We start from the raw sequence: 21,370 nt of genomic DNA on the forward strand, positions 1-21,370 counted from the left end.
ATTGTCGGCTCACCATGAAGGCTCATCTGCTTACCCCGGAGTCTTACAAGGTACTAAACTAAACAGATTTCATAGAGTTATAAATATTGTCTATAAGCTTATGGTACCTACAATCTTTACTGCAAAAAATTCTTACTAAATAACTTTAAAAAATCTTTTAATCATTAGTTAACATCCTCGATTGTGAATGGCTTTCTTCTATCATTAGTTGTTTTAATAAATTTACAAATATTTGATATGCCAATGCTTTATTACTCATTCTTAATTTATGTTCCAATGAAAAATTATGATAGAACCCTCAAAAGATATCGAAAGCGGTAGCCGTCCCAACGTTGTAGATAAGACTGCAAGTTCACATCAACTTGCAACATGCGATAACCCATCTTTACAGGCAAATAATACAAGAATTGTGTGCCCGACCAACAGTGGGACGAATTTCTTTGCTTACTCAAACTTCAAAAGGGATCTATGTGCTTCTGATATTTTTATGAAGCTAGAAGAAGAAACTGTTATCAAGTATTTCGAGCTCTGTTGCTCACAAAAGATATACCTCCATAGCAATCTTGTTTGAGACTGGAATCCTGCATTTATTGCTGCAACGATTTCAGAATTGGTTGACGTTTCCGAAGCAATTAGATGTAGCCATCTGAACACCCCACGCGATATGTACCAAAAGTGGGAGGTTAAGTTGGGTCATATAGAGCACCTGGGCATGGAGGTTGGGTTTCTTCATAGGCGACTGTAGCGGCTCTCAGCGCTTGCATGCAATCCAGACAGGGAAGCAAAAAGGAAGATGATGCAAGAAGCTAGAGCTCTGAAAGAAGATACTGAGGCTAGAGTAAAGCAGATGCAAGAGACTTTGAAGAGTCTTAACCAAGAAATTGCAGGTCTAGGGACAGAAGAGGATAGGGAAGTATGCAACTACATAGACCAAGCCGGTGCCTCGTGGAGATAATCACATAATTTGCTTTGATGTTTGATGTTAATTAGATTGTAATCAGTTGTCTTTTAAGAACATTGATCTTTGGAATTTATTCTTGTTTTATGGTGTAACTATATAACAGTATTAAATAAACATTTTATTGATCTGTGAAATAGAATCAGTGTTTTTCTAGATGTAATTTGGCAATTTTTTCTATATAAGTTTTTTCTAATAATATAACACATCAGTTGTTGATTACTTTAAGTTATCTGTGTGACAAAGCTATTGCTACCTTTTTTATTCCACATACAATGCTAGGATGAACACTAAAGTTTAACCTCATATAAACCATTTTCCTCAAGTTAAAAGTACTATAAAATAAATATAATTTTATTAACAAATTTATCTAATTTATATAATTACAACTCTTATTTTTAAACCTAAATGTTAAATGGCAGCCAGGGCCATGTTATCCGTCTTCTCCTCCACTACCGCCTTTGGGTCTGCACTCTCCACAGCAGACCACACACCTTGTGCTAGCATATACACTCTCATGTATAGTTTTCCCTGTTCAGCACAGGGTAACTCTGCCCGATCACCCCCTCTTTCATTTTATCATTCTCCATCGTGACCCCCTTAGGCATGTACTTTGGTATACACTACTGATCCTTGGGCTCTGATACCAGAATGTTGGTCAATATCAAATTACAAACTAAGATTCTGAGTACTTATGTGAAACAGTAACACAGAGTTATCTGCAGTGAACGTGTTATTGTTATTCAAATGTAAGTGCTAGAACTAAATACACCTGCATACAAATGTAAAGCAAAAAACCAGGGCCAAACCTCCTAAAAACAAGCTACCACCTAACATTCATTTTCCCACTTCCTAAACTATCACGAACATGGTATCACGAACTCAAGTCTTTTCTTCTAAAAGTCAGGTTTAAAAATTCTTTTGCTGACACTTCTTTATTTGTGTTCAATAATGGTACTTATATAATCTATATTATTGCATATGTTAATAATATAACTAACTGGTAGCAACCTTGATAAGATTAATGAGTTTATTACTATTCTTGCCAAGAAGTTTTAATTCAAGGATCTTAGAAGGGTGTTGTACTTCTTGGGCATCAAAATGGTACCAAACAAACAAGGATTAATCTTCTCTCAAAGATGATACATATTGGAGTTGTTACCGAAGACCAACATGTTAGAAGCAAAGAATGTTGTCGGACCATTTTCCACAAATAAACAGTTGACCATCCAGAATGGCACAAAATTGTAAGATGCCCACTAATATAAAGTTGTGAAGGGTAGTCTTCAATATTTTCTTATAAGCAGGCCAGATATTTCTTATATTTGTCAACTGCCTATCACAATTCATGCATCAACCGACCACTGAATATTGGATATACGTAAAGAAGTTGCTATGCTATATAGCAGGTACCATAATTGAGGGAATAGAATTATATCATAATTCTAACTTCAACTTACATTTCTTCACAGATGTTGATTGGGGTGGCACAAGGATGTTATGTCCTCTACTGGAGCTGATATAATCTATCTTGGTTGCAATCCTATCTCTTGGAGTTAAAAAAAATAAAGGATTGTAGCTCGTTCTTCCAAGATTTACATTGCTTAAATAAAAGATTGGACTTAACTAGCAAAGTCCATCTTGATGGGAATAACAGAGTATTATTCTTCCTAATCATGACAAATTGTAAATCCTGATCTTACTTGATATAGAGAATCATACTCTTTGGTTTTAGTATATCAAACCCTCTTAATATGAGTGAAATGTAATTAACTCTACTTTTATCTTTTTAACCTCTGTTATGTGGCATGTTGATTCTTAAAGAAACTTGGCATCCAAGCGCACAAAAAGAATAGATTATTTTTATGCCATTGGATAAACTTATCATATATCTATAACGGCGAGGAATTGTTACCAATGGTGCAAGCTTGTCCCCTCAATTGCTTCACTGTGAAATAGAAATTGCCGCTATTATTGTTCTTGCATATGCAAGTGAGGATTGTGTCAAATGTTATATCCAATTAGTTACATATTTATCTATTTTTATAGTGACAGCCTTTCTCCTTAGTGATAATTATTTTTCTTGTTCAACGGAATGAAACCTACAAGCCTAAATTCATTATAAATTTTTATTTTAATTTTAAATTTATTGTCCAAATACACTGAAAATTGTTATATGAATTGTAGGACACCCGTCACATCTCAGATGATGAATTGCTCGGTTAGGATGAATCTCAGAGTGGAATCTGCATATATATAGTAGGGTGCATTTGAATTAGGATGTACGAAATTAAATCCAATTTGAGTAGAATAATTAGTTAAATTAGGAAGTAGCTAGACTTAGAAACCAATTCAAGTAGGAAGTAGTTAAAAATAAATAGATTATGAAGCAGCTGGATGCAAGTGCAATTTGCAAGGCAGACCTTTGATTTTCAAAAATATGATATGTTTTATTTTAAATATTTCCTTCTATATTTTTTTTGCCAACTTTCCTTCTTTGTTTTATCAATCATATTTGACGAAGTTAGACATATTTACGAATTTGTAGACTGTGAGTAACCCTGATTTAGCAACTCTCCAACCAATTTAGCAAACCATTGCATAGATGCCTGTTTGAGGCCATACAAGGACGTAATTAACTAATTTACAAACCAAGTTATCAAGGTTAGGAACACCTTCTGGAACAAGCATGTACATTTTTTCAAATTAATCTCCATGCAGAAATTCATTATTGGCATCTAATTGAAATAAACCAACCTCTGTTAACAGCAACATCAATTAAATATCTTTCAGTCATCATCTTCATTACTGGTGAAAATGTCCCTAAAAAATCAATTTCCCATTTCTGATTATATCTATGTGCTACAAATCTGGCCTTAAATATCTCAACACTCTTATCAGCCTTATATTTTATTTTATAAACCCACTTACTGCCAATGGGCATTTTACCAAGAGGTAGCTGCACAAGAACCCATGTATTATTCCATTATAGAGCTTGTAATTCTGTATTCATAGCTGCTAACCATCTATGGTCTTGACAGGCTTCTTGATAGGAAACAAGTTCGGTAAAGGTCTCACCTTGACATATATATGAATACTCTATGTGATATAGGAAGAGACTGCTATGCAACCATGTGACACAAGTGCTGAGATGCAGAAATACTATGACTACAAACATAATCAAATAAGAATGATGGTGATTTTGAATTTCAAGTACTTCTACTCAAGGGAACTTGCGGAAATGCTAAATCAGTGTTATCAGTGTCATTATCAAAATGATCGGCATCAGTTTCAAACTGATTAGAATGGTGATTATCAGTATAAAAAGTATTTTGAAATATTTCAGGAAGAGGATCATGAGGAAAGAAATTTTGATCAGTAGCAGCAGGAAGAAAGAATGAAAATTATTGTGATGAAGAGACATGATAGGGAAAATGTTGTTCATGAAAAATGACATTTCTAGAAACATTGATCTTATGTATCAAGGTTAAGGGATTTGTAAATTTTAATACCAGAAGGATACCCCAAGAAGACATGAGGTGTAGCTCTAGGTTAAAATTTATGTATGGAGGCTGGTATTGTGCTAACAAAACATAGGCATCCACAAATTCTGAAATAACTGAAGCCAGGTGCTTCATCAAATAGTATCTCATAAGGACTAACATATCCCAGAACTGACAGTGGTAATCTATTGATGATATTAACAACACATAAAAGACAATATCCCCAATAAGTTAAAGGTAATTGTGCTTGAAAATACAAAGCCCTAGCAACTTCCAAAAGATGTCTATGTTTTCTCTCCACAAAACCATTTTATTTAGGAGTATAAACACATATTTTTTTGATGTATAATCCTTTATTAAGAAGTATAGCCTAAAGCCTTTTATCATTAAATTTAGCAGCATTATTTTATCTTAAAATCTGGATGTTAAGGTTGAACTGAATTTTTGCATATAAAATGAAATGATCAATGACAGAAACAGCCTTAGATTTATGTGCTCACAAATTAAAACACCCAAGTCAATCTACTAAAATCATCCATAATTGTAAGAAAGATTTGGAATCCATTATGAGTGATCTCTTTAAAGGGTCCCCAAATATCAATGTGAATAAGCTGAAAAATTGTACCAAAATTATGACATTTATATGAATAATATTGAGTGCTCAGGAATTGAGGTTAGGTTTCTTCATAGGTGACTACAACGCCTCCCAGCTTTTGCATGCAATCAAATTAAGGAAGACAAAAGAAAAAGGATGCAAGAAGCAAGAGATCAAAAAGGAAATATTAAGGCCATTTTAAGGTAGTTAAAAGAACCTTTGAAGAGTCCTAATAAAGAAATTGTAGGTCTAGGGACATAAGAGTATAGGGAAATACGTACCTACCTAGATGAAATTGTGCCATGTGGTGTTCAAATAAACTTCCATGTAAAATTGTATATCCTCTTACGCCCCTAGACATAAATTTCTTCATTAAGACTCTTCAAAGTCTCTTGCAACTGCTTTAACCTGGCCTCAATATCTTCTATTTGAGCTCTTGCTTCTTGGATCCTCTTTTAATTCGCTTCCCTATTTGGATTGCATGCAAGAGCTGAGAGTCGCTACAGTCGCCTCTAAAGAAACCCAACCTCCATACCCAACCGCTCAATATAATCCAAATTAGTCTCCCAATTTTGGTACATATTACGTGGGGTGTTCAAATGGCTGCATTCAATTTCCTTGAAAATGTCTACGAGTTCTAAAATCATTGCAGCAATAAATGTAGGATTCCTGTCTCTAAGAAGGTTGTTATGGAGGTATATCTTTTGTGAGCAACAGAGCTCGTGATACTTTATGACAGTGTCATCTTTTTGCTTCATAAAAATACCAGAGATACTTAACAAATTAAAGACGTTATTCTACCGTTGTTTGGGCGCACATTTCTTGTACAACTACTATTTGTTAGTAGAGATTTGTTATCACATATTTACAAGTTAAAGGAAGAAAATCAATAGTCAAGAGGACGTGAGGATGTGACTTCAAATTCAATTTATCTTGTTCGGTGTCATCTTTGTAAGCTATTTCATATGTTTATAATTTATGTCATCTTATCCTTTATGTTATTTATTATAAATTTTTTATGTATTTGCTATTACCATGATCTGTTTGTGTAGGTTGTATTCATTTTTGTAGGTTTCTCACACAGAAGATTTTCTTTTTAAATTCAAATAATTATTGGCGCAACATGGTGTATAGACTATAGGCTCATCTTCTATTAATAATATTTTAATTAATCGGGTATGTTAATTCTTCCATTCACATAATAAATGGATATTCCAATGTTAAATTGAAAATGGAGCCTAAAAGAATAATTAGATATGGGTACAGTAGTTGTGTCACATGCATGTAGAGAAGATGCTTTAACTTGCAACTTGTGGTAACACATCTGGAAACAAATAATACGAGCACAACAAATGTGGCCCAACTAAACTTTTTTAATTTCTTGAGCTTTTTATGATGTTTTGATGAAGCTTATAGGAAGCATTGTAATCGAGAATTACGAGCTTTGTATCATCCAGAATATGTACTTTTATTAAAATTTTCTCGGAGATTGGAATTCTGCATTTATATTCCCAATAATTTCAGAATTGGTTGATATTTCTGGAGTTATTAGATGCATATCCATCTGAACACCCCAAGCGACATGTACCAAAATTGGAACATTAAGTTGGATAATTTCGAGCGATTAGGCATTGAGGTTAGATTTCTTCATAGGTGACTACGACTCCTCTGCTTTTGCATGCAATCTAAATCGGGAAGAAGAAAGAACAAGGATGCAAATAGCAAGATCTCAAAAAGGAAATACTAAGATCGTGTTACAGCGGATGCAAAAAACTTTGGAGCCCTAATGGAGAATTTGCAGGTCGAGGGACAGAAGAGGATAAGGAAATATGTACCTACCTAGATGAAGTCGTGCTTTGTGGTGATTCACAAAATCTGCTATGTAAAATCATATATACTCCTTCATCCCAGAACCAAAAATTTCTTCATTAATATTGTTCAAAGTATGTTACATCTGCTTAAACCTTCTTTTTAAGCTCTTGCTTCTTGGATCCTCTTTCATTACGCTTCTGTATATGGATTGCATACAAGAGTTGAGAGTCATTGCAGTCGCCTTTGAAGAAACCCAACCTCCATGCCCAAGCGTTCAATATGATCTAACTTAATCCATCAATTTTGGTATATATCACGTAGGGTGTTCAGGTGACTTCATCTAATTGCCTCAGAAATATCAACGAGTTCTAAAATTATTACAGCAATAAATGCAGGATTCTAATCTCTAAAAACGTTTCTGTAGGGGTATATCTTATGTAAGAAACGGAGCTTGTGATACTTTATAACATTGTATTCTTTTTGCTTCATAAAAATATTAGAAACGCGGAGATTTTTTTAAACTTCGAGAAATTAAAGACATTATTCTACCATTGTTTGGGCATACATTTCTTGTACCCATACTATTTGTTTGCAGAGATTTGTTATCACCTCTTCACAAGTCGAAGAAAGAAAATCAATAATCAAGAGGATGTAAGAATATGAGTTCAAATTCCAATTTATCTTGTTCAGTGTCATCTCTGTAAGCTATTTCATATGTTTAATAATTTATGTCATCTTTTCCATTATGTTATTTATAATAAAAAAATTATATTCGACTACGGTGATCTGTTTGTGTAGGTTTTATCCTTTTTTTAGGTTCCTCAAGAGATGATTTTCTTTGTAATTTCAAATATTCTTAGCGCAACATGGTATAGATTATAGGCAACATGGTATAGATTATATGCTCATCTTTTATTTATAATATTTTAACATTTCTAATATGTCAATTCTTCCTTACTCGTAATAAATTGATATTCCAAGGTTAAATTTAAAATGAAGTCTAAAAGAATACTAGAATATGGGTAGTAATTGTGTCAGATGCCTGTAGAGGATATGCTTCAATTTGCAATTTGTGGTTGTTAATGCCCTAGAGACAACACTATTATGTTTATATTATAAAACATTTGGATTATTAATTATGATTATATGGATTATTCTTTAGTAATTTGTTATATCTTTATTTTTTACGATAAGATGTTAGATTAATAATGTCCTTGAAATATGATATGTAAACCTATACCTCTAAGTACTTGACTTAGAAATGAGATTATGATAATAGTATTGATATTCCTAAAGTTCCCTAGTCAAGTATTATTGTTAAGGGAAGATAATAAATACATTGAGACTCGTGTGTTTGTTGGCTGATGATCACATCTCATTGATCATAGGTATGATGATACTAAAGTCAAAACATAGGCACATATATTAAATACATGGTGATGGATTGATCCGTTGTGAGATACTACATGTTTATAGTATCATAAGTTAATCTCACAGTGATAATACATTGAGACTCGTGTCCTTTGACCTCAAATCATTATATTTTTATACGAGAATTATTATACTTTGATACTATTGAAAGTTATCCTTGACCGGGTAATAATAAAAGTAGACATTGGGTACATTATGAATCGTATCAGAAATATGAATGATCTAGATGGGATTTAGCCCTCCTTTATTAAAGGAGTGATATTATTGGCCTCTTGATTGAGTAAGACTATAAAATGCATGGCCTTGCTCAAATACTAATTTGTTTAATAGTTTACTCATTGATCAAGGAAAGAAGGATTGAACGTTAACAGAGGATGACACAATGCATGCCTCGAGTTTGATCTATAATATAAGGCTAAACGGATTATATTACATTATACATTATTCACGAAAGGTTTAAGGTAAAATATTTATTCTCCATAATTATCCGTTCATAATACATAGATCCTGCGGTAGGGATTCGAAAATTTTATTTTTCCGTTGCATTTTTATGCTCGAATCCCTAACAATGGCATCAGAGCTATGTGTATAATGGGATAATTTGGTTACGTGTTTTACAGTTTTTTAATATATTAAGCATGAATCAGATCTGCCATGTATGTATGTGATACGATTTATATGTGAGATTAAATATGCATTCTGTTATGTTAATTTATGATCGAGCTAATTATGTAGAGCTTTCTGGATATTCACGTGATATTTATGCATATAATGATATGAGCACGTAATAAATTTGCCATGACTGATCAGTATGCAATTTGTATGTTAAGCAAGATGTCTGGTTTATATATAGTGATCTAATTTGTTGGACAGGTGGTGTGTTGACATGACCTGTGAAACGGGGTATGTTCAGTATGTATATGATACATGCTTCTGGAACTGCATATGATGCAGTAGAAGAGACTGGTTCAGATATGATCTGTTGTTCCGAAATTGAGATTTCAGCTCGACCCCATCCGGGGTCTGTCGGATGGTTTTGGTTTTATAAATACGACTTGCATGTCATTTTCATTATTCTTGTAACTATATTACCTCGAATGTAACTCTAGTTTTCTTATGTAAGTACATTAGTATAGGTTGTTTTTATGTAATGTACTTCAAGAAGGAATGATCCAAGAGGAGAAGCAGCAATCAAGACAAGAAGAATGAAGATATGTAATTATAATTGTATTTATTATATTCATCATAGATTGACCTTGATCCTATTATTAGCTTGAACGGATCACATAGGATAAAGGCCATAACCAAGCACGTTTACATACTCCACTTTTTATATCGATGTATGAATGTATGTATAGAATAGTTAATGATGTATGCTTTAATTAGATTAATCATGCATGAATGTATGTATTAGATACGTCACCCATGCCATGCCTAAACAAGATAAAATCTGTAACGACTAAAGATTTTAAAATTTGCAAATGATTATGAGATTCTCGTGTTTATGAAACACGGAATAAAATACGAATCTTCTTTACTTCCGATATGGTACGATTTTGAGCAAGACCGATGTGACTCCTCCACTACCTGGAAATCAAACCATTGACGAGTATTGATTTGAAGTATTTTATTCAAGAAAAAAATGGGAATCTCTTTATGATGAGATCATGATCGTTATAATACTAACAAAACCCTAATGTTTATATTAAGTTATTTAGATGCATTCAAATATGTCCAACACGTTAACCCTTAGATCGATAAGGAGTGGGTTCTCCAGAGCGAAGTACTCCCATCTATCGTGGGACGGCGTGTTGAAGTATATGATACTTTTTAGACCTTTGAGTTTTGACTTAACTAAGTTACCACAATAGGATTGTGAACTTAGAGGCATAGAGTTTGGTGAGATTTATTGGATAAATAAGAATAAATATTGTTCCACTAAACTATCCAAGAGTTATATAGTTGATATAATTAACAAATATTGTCTACCTTATTGAATCATGTTTTAGGAGTAAAGCCAAAGCTGAACTAAAACGTTGTGAAAATGTGGATCTTGGCTCACTAGAAACTATATAGAAGATACTCTTTCTGAATTAATAGTTAGGGCTATTAATTTGATAAAATAGTGGAAGATATATATTTTGAATATATATGACTAATCACTTGAACATAATTTAATAATCATTTGTAGACTAATTTATCTTATGCATTTTAAACATTGTAGATATCAAATGGCAATCAATTCAAACAATTTCTCTATGCAATCAGTCCTTGAGAAGGACAAGCTGACAAGAACAAACTTCCTTAAATGGCAGAGGAACTTAAGGATTGTCCTCAAACAAGAGCACAAGCTCTATATCATAGATATCCCTCGCCCTGCACCTCTCCCTGAACAAGCATCATGTACTCAATATAATGTTTATCAGAAACATATCGATGATGACACGGATGTTCAATGTCTCATGTTAGCAACCATGAGTGCTAAACTTCATAAACAACATGAGAATATGGATTCTTATGACATAATTGAGCGCCTTAAACGTATGTTTGAAGGACAGGCTTGTCAGGAGAGGTTTGATACTTTCAAATCGTTGCATGCATGTAAGCAGGGAGAACGTAATCCGGTTGGACCGCATGTTCTAAGGATGATTGGGTATATTGAGTACCTTGCCAAATTGGGTGCCCCGATTGCTGTGGAGCACCAGATTGACCTAATTTTGCAATCTTTAAAGAATAGCTATTCTCAATTTGTGATGAATTACAATATGAATGAGATAGATAAGAACCCCACCAAACTGTTGGCTAAGTTGAAAACTGCTGAGACCAATGTTCAGAAGGCATCCCATGCTCCCATGTTGATGGTGAATAAGGGGAAAGCCAAAGGAAATGGTAAATAGAAAGGCAAGAGGAAGATGGGATCTAAATCGAATTCCAATCCGAAACCTGATCCGACCAAGGCTTTGAAGCCTAAAGGTGGTGTTCCAATGGTTGGTGATTGTCACTATTGCAAGAAACCAGGTCATTGGAAGAGGAATTGTCATGCTTATTTGGAGGATCTGAAGAAGAAGAAGAAGAAGGCTATTATTACTGCTTCTGATTCAGGTATTTATGTTATAGAAGTCAATTTGTCTACTTCTACATCTTGGATATTAGATACTAGATGTGGTTCTCACATTTGTATAAATGAGCAGGAACTACAGGGAAGTAGGACATTGGCGAAGGGAGAAGTCGACCTACGAGTTGGCAATGGAGCAAAGGTTTCTCCTTTAGCTGTAGGGACTTATCATTTATCATTGCCCATTGGGCTTATTTTAGAACTAGATATTTTTTTTACTTGCCTGCGATTTGGAAAAACATTATTTCGGTTTCTTGTTTGGACAAGAAAGCTTTTTTATTTTTGATTCAGAACAATAGTTGTTCCTTTTCATTCAATAATGTTACATACGGGGTTGCACGTTTGTTTAATGGTTTATATGTTCTTGATATAGATACTCTTGTCTATAACATAAATAATGATAATAAACGTATAAGATGAAAGACTCAAATTAAACATACCTTTGGCATTGTCGTTTAGGTCACATAAATAAGAAACGCATTTCCAAATTACATAAAAATGGTTACTTGGATAAGTTTGATTTTGAAACATATGAAGAATGCAAATCTTGTCTCATTGGAAAAATTGCTAAAGCTCCTATTACCGGACAAGGTGAAAGGGCCACCGAACGATTAGGACTTATACATAGTGATGTATGTGGTCCAATGCGTACAATTGCAAGAGTTGGCTTTTACTACTTCATTACTTTTACCAATGATTTCAGTAGATATGGATATGTGTATCTTTTGAAGAACAAATCCGATTCTTTTGAAAAGTTCAAAGAATACAAGGCTGAAGTGGAAATGCAAACAGGGAAAAGTATAAAAGTTCTACGATCAGATCGTGGAGGAGAATACTTAAGCCTCGAGTTTAAAGGTTTCTTGAAGGAGTGTGGTATCGTATCACAACTTACTCCTCCTGGGATGCCTCAATGGAATGGAGTTTCTGAGAGGAGAAATCATACCTTGTTGGACATGGTGCGATCGATGATGAGTCTAGCAGATCTTCCAATAAGTTTCTGGGGTTATACTCTAGAAATGGCTGCATATACACTAAACCGAGTTCCAACTAAATCGGTTTAAAAGACTCCATATGAGATATGGACTGAGAAATGTCACAGCATGTCTTTTATGAAAGTATGGGGATGCGAAGCAATTGTGAAACACTTGGTGTCTGACAAGTTGGGACCAAAATCAGATAAATGTTATTTTGTGGGATATCCTGAAGAAACTAAAGGGTATAGTTTCTACAATCCTACCGAGAACAAATTTTTTGTTGCTCGAACTGCTGTATTTTTTGAAAGAGACTTACTTTCAAAGAAAATTAGTGGGAAGACTATAGATCTCGAAGAAAATCGAGTTGTACAAAATAATATTGAACCAGAGTTGAAAAATGGGCAGGAAGTACATCAAGATGTTCCTGCTCCGGAAACACAGGTTGTTCGTACATCTAGTAGGGCTCGTCATGAGCCAGAGAGATAATATGGATTTCTCTTGAGTCAAGATGATGATGTAATGCTCATAGATAATGATGAGCTTCTTATCTACCAAGTTGCTATGAACAATCCAGACTCCGAGAGATGGCTAGAGGCCATGAAATCCGAAATGGAATCCATGTATCAAAATAAAGTATGGAATTTAGTTGATCCACCTGAAGGGGTAAAACCTATAGGGTGCAGGTGGGTTTTCAAGAAGAAAACTGACATGGATGGTAAAGTACAGACCTATAAAGCGCAACTGGTGGTAAAAGGTTTCAAACAAGTTCATGGTATAGACTATGATGAGACCTTTTCACCAGTTTCTATGGTCAAGTCCATCAGGATATTGCTAGCAATAGCTGCGTACTATGACTATGAGATTTGGAAAATAAATGTCAAAACCGCTTTCTTAAATGGAAGCCTTGAAGAGGATGTATACATGATACAATGTGAGGGTTTTATGGATCCCAAGTTTGCTAAGATGGTCTGTAAGTTGCTTCGATCTATTTATGGATTGAAGCAAGCCTCAAGGAGATGAAATCGTCGTTTTGATGAAACAGTCAAAGAATTTGGCTTTATTCAAAATGAAGATGAACCATGTGTTTACAAGAAGGTTAGTGGGAGCCATGTGGAATTCCTAGTACTATATGTAGATGACATATTACTAATAGGGAATGACATACCTTCTCTACAGGCTGTTAAGACTTGGTTGAGAAATAGTTTCTCGATGAAGGACTTAGGTGATGCTACCTATATATTAAGGATCAAGATCTATAGAGATAGATCAAGGAAATTAATCGGCCTAAGTCAGATTACATACATTGACAAAGTATTGCATCGTTTCGAGATGTAAGAGGCTAAAAGAGGATATGTCCCAATGTCTCATGGGATACTGATCTCAAAAGACAACTGCCCTAAATTATTAGATGATAAGGGCCGTATGAGCAAAGTTCCATATGTTTCGGCAATTGGATCTATAATGTATGCGATGATTCAGTATCTCAGTCAGGTTTTGTGTTTTGCCTTAATGGAGGTACGGTAAGCTGGAAGAGTTCAAAGCAAGAGACAGTAATTAATTCTACAATGGAAGCTGAGTATATTGCAGCTAGTGAAGCAGCCAAGGAGGCTGTTTGGATACGGAAATTCATAACGGGACTTGGTGTGGTACCATCGATCACAGATCTAGTTGATCTTTACTGTGATAATAATGGAGCCATCACGCAGGCTAAAGAACCAAGGTCCCATTCCCGAGAAAAGCATATACTTAGGAGATATCACCTCCTTCGAGAGATTAATGAAATAGGAGATATACATATATGTAAAGTGCATACTAATGATAATGTTGCAGACCCACTGACTAAGGCTTTGTCGCAGCAAAAGCACGAAGGTCATACTAGTTCCATGGGTATTAGATACATGGGTTATTGGCTCTAGTGCAAGTGGGAGATTGTTAGTGTTTATGCCCTATAGACAACACTATTATGTTTATATTATGAAATATTGTGTCTACTTGTTATTTATCTCACCACAATGTTACTTTTAAAGATAAATGTCTTGTTGGAACTGTGTACTTCAGTTCCTCTTCCAGAATTAATTTTACGTGTAAAGGTATCACTATCATCAACTCGAACCAATCATGATAAACCTTTGTGATCACAAATTTGAAATCAACATCATAAAACTCAAGTGTTGTATAAAGAGACAAAACGCATTCATATGATGACTTACAGACCTTTTATCCTCAAATATACAATAAATATACATAGGTTGTGACGATAATATTTACAATATATTTTATACGTGATTGTTCATTTACTAGTTAAATACAACCAAACATCCACCTTTTTAACAAGATTCGAACCCTTAATATCGTGTAAATTGAGTGGAAGAGATACCATACACTAATTGGTGTTGAGAAATTATTTATGATATTGTGTAAAGTAATTTACATATATTATTTGGCGATAATTACTAAAATACGGATGTGTAGGAAAAATAAACGATATTCCTCGTAAGGACTCATATACGATAAATCTTAAAACTCTCTAATCCACAAGGCAATCCTTAAATCAATAATGAAGATTTCTTGAATCCACAAGAGAATAAGACAAAATTCTCTAGATTTAAATTTCAACAAAAGATCATAATCCAATATATTATAATGATATTTATATATGTAGGGATATAAACCCTAATGAAAACAAATAAAACTAAATTCAAATTTAAAATAAAATATTTATTATAAGGCAGGGTGATCATGTCGTATTTACCATGATCATGCACAATCCCCATATCCTCCAAAAAGTGTCTAGTGCCCTATCCTATTTTGGCATGATTACCTAGTCCAGTAGCGTGATCATGCCATCATGCATCCTTATTAACTTGATCAATTTGTTCTCAGCATGACCATATTTTTACTTTTCACATATTTCATTACGCCTTCGATATGCACCGAAAATTCTTCTAAATCAGTCTCCTTCACTTTAAAACAACTCGATCTCGAGTTCTTATCTACAGTAAAAATTGTGTCTACTTGTTATTTATCTCACCACAATGTTACTTTTAAAGATAAATGTCTTGTTGGAACTGTGTACTTCAGTTCCTCTTCCAAAATTAATTTTACGTGTAAAGGTATCACTGTCATCAACTCGAACCAATCAAGATAAACCTTTGTGATCACAAATTTGAAATCAACATCATAAAACTCAAGTGTTGTATAAAGAGACAAAACGCATTCATATGATGACTTACAGACCGTTTATCCTCAAATGAATATAGGACGCATTTTATGTTATCCTTTTTTAGGTCAATTGTCTCACCCCAACTTTTGTGACACCAATTCAAATCCAACTTACGTGGTATACCTATTACCAATTGGCATGTATTCACATCAACATCATCAAAAACTAAAGTGTCCTTACACTTTACAGTAGCAACGTTAATCATAAAAATTTCACGTACGATAGTGACAACCAATAAAATATTCCAAACAATATTATTTGATGCAACATAAGTTTCACCAATAATATCCCCAAATAAAAGTTTTCATGATATTCACAATCTCAAAATTTTGAGGACACGCCTTGCATAATGATTGAAAAAATTCTTATAGTGCAAATCATTAACCAATTTGCTAATATCCAGTGACATTTTATGTGCACACTCCATTAGCCTACAGGTACCCATCATTCCAGTCTTCATACACATCACCGAGACTCTCTTTGTTATTTTCTTCTACATCCACGTCTTTGTCGTCTTGTCTGACCACATCAAATATATTACAATTGTAGACATGCACTTTTTAGAACTCGCTATCTCACAATCTTCTCCAAATTTTTCCCACATTTTAAATATTTCAAATAGTTCTGTGCACTAGCATAATCAAACTCTTTCCCACAATCAACAAACTATCATGTTTTGGTTCCGTACATTTATCGAACATATTATAAACAAGATTAGATCCATAATGATGAACCGTATTATCTTCCTCTTTACTTTTAAGATGCATCTTGTACTTATGATTATCTGGTAAAAACCTATCCCTCATCAAATGTCTCATCTGTCAATATGTTTTGACTTACCTTTTTCCTTTTCTCTATCTGTGAAGAAATTTTTTTTGCAACACCTAGATACAGCGCCTTTCAGACAGAATGCTAATATCTTAGCCTGCATATTTTTCGGAGCCTCCATGATATTGAAAAATTTATCAACATCTATTTGCCAATCTAGAAACTCATCAACTCCTAGAGACTCATATTGAAAAAATTTCACCCACATGATATTTTCCACTTCGAGTGACTCTATTCCGATCTTCCCTTTCACCACTATGTTGCTGGTTATTGTTATTCGTTTCTTATATCAATATTTCCACTCGATTTTGGAAATCTTAAGAGCCGCGGTCAAATCTGTTCCAACCGTTCAATGATCTTATTTGGTGATTGGTTCTCCTATAATTATTCAGGTAAAGAAAAGACAAGATATACCCTACTTTGATGCCAATTGGCGCAACATGGGAGCGTGGGAAAATTAAGCACTAATTTTCAAGGGCTCTTACAGGAGAAATCCTTAAAATCCCTGAAACCAAGCAGGAACTCTTGAATCCACAACACAATCCTTAAAACCACAAGGAAGAATTCTTCAATCGACAAGAAAATAAGATAAAACACTCTAGGTTTTGATTTCAATAAAAATCCTAATCCAATACATACTAATGATCTTATATAGGTAGGGATATAAAATCCTAAAGAAAATAAATGAAATAAAACCCGAATTTAAATTAAAATATGGATTATAAAGAAGCGGGATCATGCCATCTTTAGCATGATCATGCATAATCTACATATCCTTTGAAATCTGTCTATAGCATGAATTTAACGTTATGCATCTAAAGTATTTTGGTCTTGTTGTGCTCAACGTGATCATGTCTTTTCCCTTCTTGCATTTCATTATAACTTGACATGCACCAAAAATCCTCCTACATCAATAATTAACTTTTTCATATATTAGTTGAAGTTCAAATTTTATATAATATTTTCAGATGAATTTAATGCACTAGTGCATAATGGAACTTGGAAATTAGTTCCTCCCTCTTATAAAAAAACTTGGTGGGTTGTAAATGGATTTTTCGAATAAAACACAAATATGATGGTTTTGTTGACAGGCACAAGGCGCGTTTGATTGTGAAAGGTTTTCATCAATGTATGGGAGTTGATTTTTATGACACATTGATAAGTGGATTTTATATCCATTTAGAACGCTTCATATTGGCTTAAGTTGATGTTTTGACGTCAAGTATGTGGTATTTTTAATGCATTTTATGTTAAGTATGCGCAGGGCTTTAGTTTGAGGCAGGAATGAACTTTTATATGCTTTTATGTTGATAAGAGATCAGGAATTAAAGTGCGATCACTTGCAAGAAGATCAGAACGAGAAACGAGAATTCTGCAGGAATTTTTCCAAAAGTTGAGCGCGCCCACGCCCAAGTTTCCAGGATCAGAGCGCGACCGCGCATGAATTGAGCTCGACCGCGCATGAACTGAGCACGACCGCGCATGAACTGAGTGCGCCCGCGCTAGGTTGAGTTGGCAGAATCCTGTTTCTAATATGTTTTGGATATTCTGAGCGGCCAAGTCAATCAGGAGCATATAAATAAAGAAAAGGAGACAAATTTAATAAGAAGGAAGAAAGAGAGAACTCTGGAAACCAAAAAGCATTCAAGATGGCTAAAAAGAAGAAGATTTAGTTCTATATCGTTCTTTTATATTCTTCTAATTAGGTGATACTTTTGATGCTTGTTTCAGATTTATTTTCTAAACCTTGATACTTTATTATTCTCTTGTAGTATTCAGAACCTTTTTATTATCATATTTTGAATAGAACCCATGATGACGAGACGTTCGATTATGAGCTAATCATTATCGTGAGATTCTAGCGGATTTATTAATGGAGTTTAGTAGTTGATTGCCTTAAAGTTTTTAGCGTGTGATGAATTATTGATATCCTAGTATGGTTGTGCTTAATTTTCTTGGATGCGTAGCTAAAATCTAAGTTGTTTGTTAATCTCTATTAATTGCGAAAGTGGATATAGGGGTTTAGAACTTGTCATGCTAGCATAGGTTTATGGATGTTTTAACATGCATAATTTGTAGTGTAATTTTAACCATCTTACGCTGCCCTATATAATCAAAATAGATAACTTGCACTTAAACCGTTATATTTTCAAATCTTATAGACATAAGGTCTAAACATAATTATTGTCTGCCTAGCTTCTATCTGAATTGTGGATGCTGAGTAGTAGGGTACACGTATATTGAAAGATAGCGTGTACTAATTTCGTGTTATCTGATTAGTTATCGTAACCATCACATACTATGATTAAAGACATAAACTCTAAACAAGGTATTTAATGAAGTTGAAATCCCATGTTTTATTTCATATAAGTAACTTGATTTTTAATTTCGTAGTTAATTCACTCTAGCATTATTACTTTCAGATAATTAAACTCAATTAGATACTTGTCTTAGTAGTGAATAATAATCATACATTATTGCATAAGTGCACATTCTGAATTAAAGCAATCTCTGTGGGAACGAACTTAACTTAATCTTATACTACTTGTAATCGCATACGCTTGCGTGTTTTTGTGTGAACAAGTTTTTGGCGCCGCAGGCATGGATCAGAGTTAAAGTTAGTTTATGTACTTGTCATCAGTGGTCGTTAAAGTTCACTGACTCGGATTATTCTCTTACAAAGTTTACATTGTTTGTATGTTTCAGGAATTCGATCGAGCGTATATGCAAACACGTTCTCAATCTCGTAAGGGCAAAATAGAAGAAGTAGAAAAGGAAGTGATCATTGCAATAGGAGAATCAGCTGCAGAAACGAAATCATTGTTCTCAACCGAAAATTAATGACATTCAGTCTAGCATTGTCAGACCATCCATTGCGGCTAAAACCTTTGAAATCAATCATGGCAAGATTCAAATATTATAGAATTCAGTCCAGTTTGGGGGTTCTCCAACGGAATGTCCCAATATACACATTAGGGATTTCATCGAGATCTGCGACACCTTCAAGTTCAATGGTATTTCGGAAGATGCTGTGAATTTGAGACTTTTCCATTTTTTCTGAGGGATAAAGCTATGAGCTGGTTGCACTCTCTACCATCAGGTTCTATTGTGACATGGGCGGACCTTGCTCAGAAATTTCTTACTAAATTCTTTCTGATGGAAAAAACAGCTGCAATCAGGAATGCACTTACTCAATTTGCACAACAGTTGGGATAAATTTTATATGAAGCTTGGGAGCACTATAAGGAGATGCTTAGGAAGTGTCATCATCATGGAATGCCTGATTGGATGGTAATCAATTGCTTCTATAATAGTTTGGGAGCACAGTCAAGACCCATGCTCGATGCAGCATCAGGTGGAGCCTTATGAGCTAAGAGCTATGAGGAAGTGTATGAGCTAATTGAAATGATGGCTGCTAATGAATATCAGAACACAAGTTAGAGACTGCCACAAGGAAAGGTAGCGGGAATTTTGGAGATGGATATAGCTACGGCTATAGCTGCTCAGCTAAAAGCATTGACTATGAAAGTGGATTCTCTAGCTAACTATGGAGTTCATCACATAGCAAGTGTTTGTGATATTTTTGCAGGTGCACATGCGACGGATCAATATGCTATATCTAGTGAGTCAGCATAGTTTATGAGCAATTTTCAAACACCATAACAACCAATTTCTTCCACTTATCATCCTAACAACCGAAACCATCCTAATTTCAGCTGGAGAAATAATCATAGTGGTATGCAACATCCACAACTTCCGTATCAGTAGTTTGGAGCCAAGCCATTCAACCCTCCTGGTTTTCAACAACAGTATGCACCAAGGCAACAATTTCAGCCACCGGTAATGCAACAACAATTTCGTAAAAGTACCGGTCAATCTACTAATAAAAAATCTGAATTAGAGGAATTGAGGCTAATGTGTAAAAGCCAAGAGGTTCTGATCAAATCTATAGAGAATCAAATAGGACAAATCATTAATGCACTGCTGAATCGACCACAAAAAACTCTTCTTAGTGATACGGAAGCTAACTCGGGCAAGAGGGAAGTCAAAGAACAGTTGAAAGAAATCACTTTGAGGTCTGGAAAGGTCGCTAACCATCAAAATTCAGAATCTGAAAAATTTCGGCAGAAGCCAAGCGCGCCTACGCCCTATCCAAGTGTGCCCGTGTCTGCCCCTTTAACAGAAAGTTTAATTTTTGATGATCCAGCTGAGCAGAAGGATGGCGAAGCGAAAACAAAGAAATTTTTTGCTGAACACACTATTTTTTAGCGGAATACAGGGAATAAACAGGTCTATCCGCCTCCTCCATATCCTAAAAGACTGCAGAAGCAGATGTTCGACAAGCAATTTGCTAAGTTTCTATAGGTTTTCAAGCAATTGCATATTAACATACCTTTTACGGAAGCTCTAGAGTAGATGTCGTGTTATGCTAAGTTCATGAAGGGTATTCTATCTCGGAAGTTGAAGATTGAGGAGTTAGAAATCATTGCTTTAACGGAAGAGTACAGTGTGGTGCTGCAACATAAACTGCCTCCTAAACTTAAAGATTCAGGAGGTTTCACGATACCATGCACTATTGTCGAGTTATCTTTCGACAAGTGTTTATGTAACTTGGGTGCTAGCATCAATCTAATGCCATTGTCTGTCTTCAGGAGACTTGGTATGCCCGATCCAAAACCTACAAACATGTCCTTATAACTGGATGATCGGTCCATCACTTATTCGCGAGATATAGTGGAGGATGGCTTGGTTAAGGTGGATAAACTCATCTTTCCTGCTGATTTTGTCATCCTAGACTTTGAGGAGGATAAGAAGATTTCTATTATCTTGGGAAGACCATTCTTAGCTACAGGCCGAACTTTGATCAATGTGCAAAAGGGAGAACTTACAATGAGGGTTCAGGATCAGGATGTCACTTTTAATGTCTTTAA

General features: G+C 34.6%; 1 non-coding gene across 1 annotated transcript; it reads right to left on the reverse strand.

Moving 5' to 3' along the window:
• Positions 1-19,610: 19,610 nt before the first annotated feature.
• On the reverse strand, positions 19,611-19,717 carry LOC141687593 (small nucleolar RNA R71). The gene has a single exon (XR_012561085.1). It is a non-coding gene; the product is annotated as a small nucleolar RNA R71 (small nucleolar RNA).
• Between the last annotated feature and the right edge of the window lie 1,653 nt (positions 19,718-21,370).

The sequence above is a fragment of the Apium graveolens genome, chromosome 9 (genome assembly GCF_009905375.1).
Source record: "Apium graveolens cultivar Ventura chromosome 9, ASM990537v1, whole genome shotgun sequence".
NCBI classification, from domain to species: Eukaryota; Viridiplantae; Streptophyta; class Magnoliopsida; order Apiales; family Apiaceae; genus Apium; species Apium graveolens.